The sequence below is a fragment of the Cavia porcellus genome, unplaced genomic scaffold (assembly GCF_034190915.1).
Source record: "Cavia porcellus strain 051 isolate PalLab524CR breed Dunkin Hartley unplaced genomic scaffold, mCavPor4.1 scaffold_25, whole genome shotgun sequence".
Lineage (NCBI taxonomy): Eukaryota > Metazoa > Chordata > Mammalia > Rodentia > Caviidae > Cavia > Cavia porcellus.
The window spans coordinates 7349314-7355327 of record NW_026947508.1 but is presented as its reverse complement, the minus strand read 5'-3'; positions in this window follow the sequence as shown (position 1 = coordinate 7355327).

Here is a 6014-nt window from a genome sequence, read left to right as displayed (position 1 = left end):
GGCGGCGGCGGAGGGGAAGGCAGGCGGCGGGGCGGGGCGGGGCGGGAGGGGCGGGGCGAGGCTCGGACACGCCCCCCGGGGGCCCTGGTGGTCCTGCTTCTCTCCCCGCCCTGGGTGACTCCTCGACCTCCTTGTCTTCCTGCCTACTGCAGGGCAAGAAAGTGGCCCTGAGGACAGGCTCCCACCTGGCTCTTGACTGCCAGGGGCTGGCCCTCTGCCCTTGCCCTGCCTCTGCCCACCTTCCCAACTCCCCTGGGGTAGGTACCAGCTCCCCCAAAAGCCCACACCGACACCGCTCTGGGCACCCAAAGAGTCCCTAAGCATACACTACACTAGAGCGTGTGTCAGGTGTGCGCTTACGAAGGAAGCGCAGCCCTAACGTCCAAGCATCGCGTAAACCGCTGTTCTTTCTACGCTCCGTTTGTCTGTTTATGTTAACTGTTTCTGGGGCCCTTCGGAGTGAGCCCCTGCTCCTTCCTGAGTCCCTCAGCTGGCAGCAAACAGACTGCAGGAGGAAGCGCTCCAGGAATCCATGGGGCTGGGGCGCCCTGCGGAGCTGACTCTGACCTACCTCCCCCTGAGTGTCCCTCGAGCTGTCTTCCGCCCCCTCCACTTTAAATGCCAGTCCAAATGTCAGGGTCGCTATGTGTGGCCACAGCCAGTCCTCTGGCTCTGCACGCAGGACATGCTGGAGCCGTGGAGCAAGAGGCTGTTCTGTCCCCGCTGCCCGTCCCACCCTGGCACCTCACTCAGGCAGCTAAAGAGGTACAGAGAGCCTTTTGGGTGAGGGGAGCAGGAAACTGGGAAGTGGCCCTTCAGGGATGGAAAATCCCACCTCATGGTCAGGAGGAGCCTGGGAAATCACCTGGGTCCCAGGGTTTTGGTGACATGAGCTGTGTCAAGGGTGCTGCTAGCGGGACCCAAGCTTCAACCCTGCACAGAAGGTCAGCCATAGAGCGCACAGGAAGACAGACTTCCACTGGCCCCGCATCTCACCAGGGAGCAGACTGGAGAATTCCTGGGTCCGTAAGAGAGAACTAAAAGCCAGGAGTAGGATGTCACTGGGGGGAAGCGTGCTTTCCACACTTCCAAGCCGAATGGTCCAACTGGCCCATCTACTGCAGCCAGCAATGCAATGACAGGGGCCAAATGTGGGAGCCCAGTGCCAGTCCCACACACTAGATAAATCACAAAGACCAGAGGTTGATTTGGCTCATAGCTCTGGCCAAGGTCAAGAGCATCTGGTGACAGCCTCCTTCCTGACAGAGCCCTGGGGACGCACATGGTCGTGTGTGCACCACCCGAGTCAGTCATGGGGGCTCCTCCCTGCTGACCTTATCTAATTCTGGTCACCTCCAAAGGCCCACTCTGAACACGGCTGTCAGAGTGCCTCCCCCTCTTGACACCTTACAGTGGGGACTAAATTCCAAGCCCAGTTCGGAGGCCACACACCCCAGTAAACCAGATGGGGATTCCCATCTGGAAACCATTAGTGCTCCAACCTCTCGGGCAGGCTGCTGGGAGCTTCCCCCTCCTACAGCTGGGCCACCTGGGCCGAAGACCCTGGTGACTTCGCACTTAACTCAGGGTCAGGCCCAGGGTGGAGGGTTTAAGGACAAAAATTACAGTGGCAGCCAGAGTAGGCAGCCACTTGACCCTGTGGCCGTGGGGCACAGTCCCTGCCTCCCCGGCACCAACCCCTTCTCTTTGTACAAATTTCTGGCGTGCTTGGAGAATCTCTCACTAATTCCTCTGACCAGGGCTCCACAGCAGCAGGATGCCTGGACTCTGGCCCTGCAGGATCACTGGCCTTCCAGGCGCTTCCTGCCAATGCTGCCTCCCCTAGTGGGTAGAGATGGCCCTAGGCTGGCTTCCTTCCTGGGTGCAGTGTTTCTGCTCTTTGCTCAGCACCCCCATCCCAGCTCACACCTGGGCACCCTGTCTGGCTCCAGCAGCGCCACCCCACAGCCCTTTATCCACGCACTCCTTTAAGCGCACTGCTTTGTACCTGCCCAGGGGAGCAGGAAATCAGCAGAGGGCAGATACACAAGAATTCCTAGAAGGGCAGGGCGGGGTGGTGCATGCCTGTCATTCCAGCACTTGGGAAGCCAAAGCAGGAGACTTGTCATGAGTTCCAGGCCCGACTGGGCTACATAGTGAGTTTAAAGTCAGCCTCAGCTACATGGCAAGACCTTGTCTCAAAAAACTAAAACAAACTCGAACAAAACAAACCCAAAATGTGACATGAGCCTCAGCAGGCAGTGAAGACGTGCACACCCACACTTCCTCCTCTTCTCAGGCAGGACTCAGATGCCTGCCCGTGAAGGGACCTGTCGGAAGCCGGTGCCTGGATCAAGACTAGAGCACCCAGCGGAAAGGTACCGCCCCGAAGAGCAGGGAATCTCCTGGCAGACCCACAGCTGGGACAGCGTGGGGTCAAAGCCCTGACCGCTCTGGAAGTAGCTGCTGCATCTGTGGAGATAAAAGTTCAGGGTTGCCAGTTCACACAGGAAAAGTGAGAGGTCAAACTCCCACGGTGGCCAGACAGGAGAAGAGGAAGAGGAAGAAGAAGAAGATGAAGGAGAAGGAGAAGGAAAAGGAGAAGGTGAGAGATAGGCAGGAGGGGGAGAAGGAGGAGGAGACATGTCCAGAGCAGGCCAGGCCAAGCAACGGAGCAAACAACCAACACCGGGCATTATTGTGCCTGGTTTTAGCAAGAAGGGTCCTGATGCCGACTCTTAAGCCCTGCATTATCCTGGCTTTCTCTCATGAAGCCACTTTTCACAGGCCTAAAATGAAAGGGAGAAAAGAAAGAGAGAGAGAGAAAGACAGACAGACAGAAAGAAAGGAAGGCAGGAAGAAAAGGGTTTCAGAATAGTCCTCTGTGGTCCTTCCCATCTGTCCCCAGAGAAAGGGGTGCACCCTCTCACATTTATTTCAGCTGGGGACAGACAGTGACACATTTTCTTCACCCAGGATGGGGGTTGATCTGGCCCCCACCACAGTGCAGCCCCCCATCAGGTGTCCATGTAAACTTTGGTAACAGTGAGGGCGGGCTGTCCCTCTAACAGCTGCCTGAGCCTGGTCACCTGGGCCTCCCTCACCCCAACCCAGCCTAGGCCTTGGTCTTGGCCCTGTCACTCATGATGCTAATCATGACACCTCAGGGCTCTTCTGAGGCTCTGTCCCTGCATTCTGTTCTCCAGCTGTGCTCAGGACCAGCCCTCAAAGATATGTGACACTCAGGACACTCCTGTAGCCCGGAAATGCTCTGCCAGGCCACAGTTTTGCCTTCCACTGCCACCCTAGGGCTGTGTGGCAATGTCTAGAGACATAACTAGGGGGCAGGGTGAGGAGCTCCTGGCATCCCATGGGTAGAAACCAGGGATGCTACCGAACACACTATGGCCCCCCATAAGAGGACTGTCCAGCCCCAAAGGCCCATCTTGATCCCAAGGCTGAGCAACTTGGCCCAAGGCACAGTCCCCACAGCCCTCAGAATCGAGTTCAGCCTCCTCAGTGAGACCCTGGAGACCCTCATGTCCTGGCCCAGGCTGCCTCTCGGGCAGATGGGCACCACCCCACCCTGCCTTCACACTCTGGGCATCCAGGGGACCCCCAAGCTGCACCTCCAGCCTCTGTCTGTGTGGGTTCCTCTGCTTGGGACCTCTTCCCCTCCTTGTTTTTCTGGTGATTGCTTGTCCCGCGGCCAGGGCCACACTTCCATGCTGTGTGAAATTGCCTTGACGTAAGCGAGCCCTCCATCAGCACGCCACGCGCCGTGACATTATAGCTCCTTACACACCCCTTTCCCTTCATAACTGTGGCACCAGCAGCGATCGGAAGTCCTCTCTGGGTGACCAATGCGTGGCACCGGAAGGTCCAGTTTGGAAACCCTTACGGCTAGTGAAGGGCTTAGCCATTCCAGTTCCATTGGGCGGCCTTTGTGGCCTTCAGCTGAGCTCTCCTCATTCTGCTGGATGACATCGCCCTTAGGGACAGAAAACTGTGGTTATGGCCCTTTCAGTTTCCCTGATCACAGGAGACACATGGTAGGAGGAACTCAATAAAGTCCAAGTGACTATGACTGGACGAGGGCTACGTGCATGCAGGAAGCGAAGATCTACAGGAATGAGAGAATGCGCATGCGCCAGAGTCCCCCACGGGAGTTCAATCCCGGACCCGCCCACAGACACAGACAGACTCCACCACACCTCTCCGCCCTGCAGCACAAAGCTCCACTTGCTCCTTGCAGATGGGTGGAAGAGACAGGAAGATGCCTTCTGGTCTCCACTCCAGTAAGTGAATTTGGCCCGGGGGCTCCCCGAGCCTCTCCTCGCTTCCCAGGGCATCTCCCAGTTCCAGAGAGCTCCCCACCCGGCCACCTCACACCCAAGCAAGCCGATGACTCTGATCCTGCCGCAGCAGGCAGTATGGACTACTGTAATCCAAACATTGGAATTCCTTTTCCAGTCCACCTCCCAATCTGGAAGTCTATATTTATGATCCCATTGAAATGTTATTGGAGTTCCGGCAAGTTAATCCCAATCTACCACTTCCAATGCAACCCACACTGAGGCATATTCAAAGTTAAGGGCAGCCAGAGTGTCTTAAGTCCAAGGGAAGTTATACGGGGCAAGGGCCTTGATCCAGGGTCTCTCCCAGAATTCATTACCTTGTGAAGAAGGGAGTGGCTCAGGGATGAGTGACAGTGAGGATGGCGGGAATCACGTGAGCAAGGTGAGCTGACCTAGCGGGGCAGAGCAGGCACCTCTGCGGTGTGAGGGAGAAAGTCGTGCAGAAGGACAGTCTGCTTAACTCGACGGGGACAGCGTGTGAGTGAACTCAGGAGGCTGTTGCTTCAGTTTCTGGGATGTACACTTTCGTACCTGGGGACTCACAGCCTCTTACTTTGAGGCTGGTACCCAGCTGACAGTCCTGGAGCTGTCTGGCTCTGCCATCCTGCTGCCTTCCACCATTTTACAGGGGACGCGATGGGAGGAAGCAGGAAACTGTCGGCTGGCCTTAAAGACCACATATCAGTACCTCGGCTGGCCATATTGCTTGGCACCAGTGGGATGAATAAAGAAATACCATAGCCAGCTCTGTGCATATCAGTACGTGGAGACAGAGGCCGGTTCTCAAAAACATGCAAAGTTCTGCATTCAAGGAGAGCCTCTACTTCATTTTCTACAATGGACAAGAATGACCAGGCTGTTAATTGAACACCTACTATATGCCAGGCAGTCTGGTAGACCTTGTGGAGCAATAGCTTCCCAGCACCCATCTGGAAGACTTGCAGGACCTGCAGATTGCTGGGGGCCCTCCTACATCTGTTGAGGGCCTGATGACATTGCTTTTTAATGTACCCTCAGGTGACAAAGTGACACCTTTTGAGAAACTGTGCAGAAATGTAGGCATAGCAGGTGCTGTGCTGCCAGTGGTCTGGAAGCTGAGCCGTGGTCGCTCTGGAAGGGGCAGCTTCCACACTCGGGGAGGCTGCTCTGCAGTATTCTTGTCCCGAAGCAGCCACAAAGCCAGCATCGGGGGCCCAGGGGAAACCTGACTTGCAAGGGCTGCTTTGGGGGCAGTGGGGCCCCTCTGCACTTCCCATCCCAGCCGGGCCCCCAATCAGGACAAGCAACCTTTTCTTTTCATTGTCCTGCTTCCTCTGGGGCTTGCATGTGCTGGGCCAGCCCCTAGATGACTCACATCCTAAAATCACGAACAGGAAGCAGTGCTGGGTGTCAGCCACAGCCTGCAACTGTCTCCTGAGCCGTCCCTCCCACCTGGGCGCCGCCTGCCGCGTCTTGGCTGACCTGGCCACACCGAGGCGGGGTCTGGGGCACTGGGCTGAGAAATGCTCAGCAGTTCCTGCCCATCTCCTTCCAAAGAAACGCAGGCCTGGGGTACCATTCTGCCCCCACCCCCGTCACAGAGGAGCCCGGGAAATGTGTGGAAAGAACCCGAGAGCCTTGAAGCTGCTTCCCCAAACCTTCCAGTTCTGGACCCAA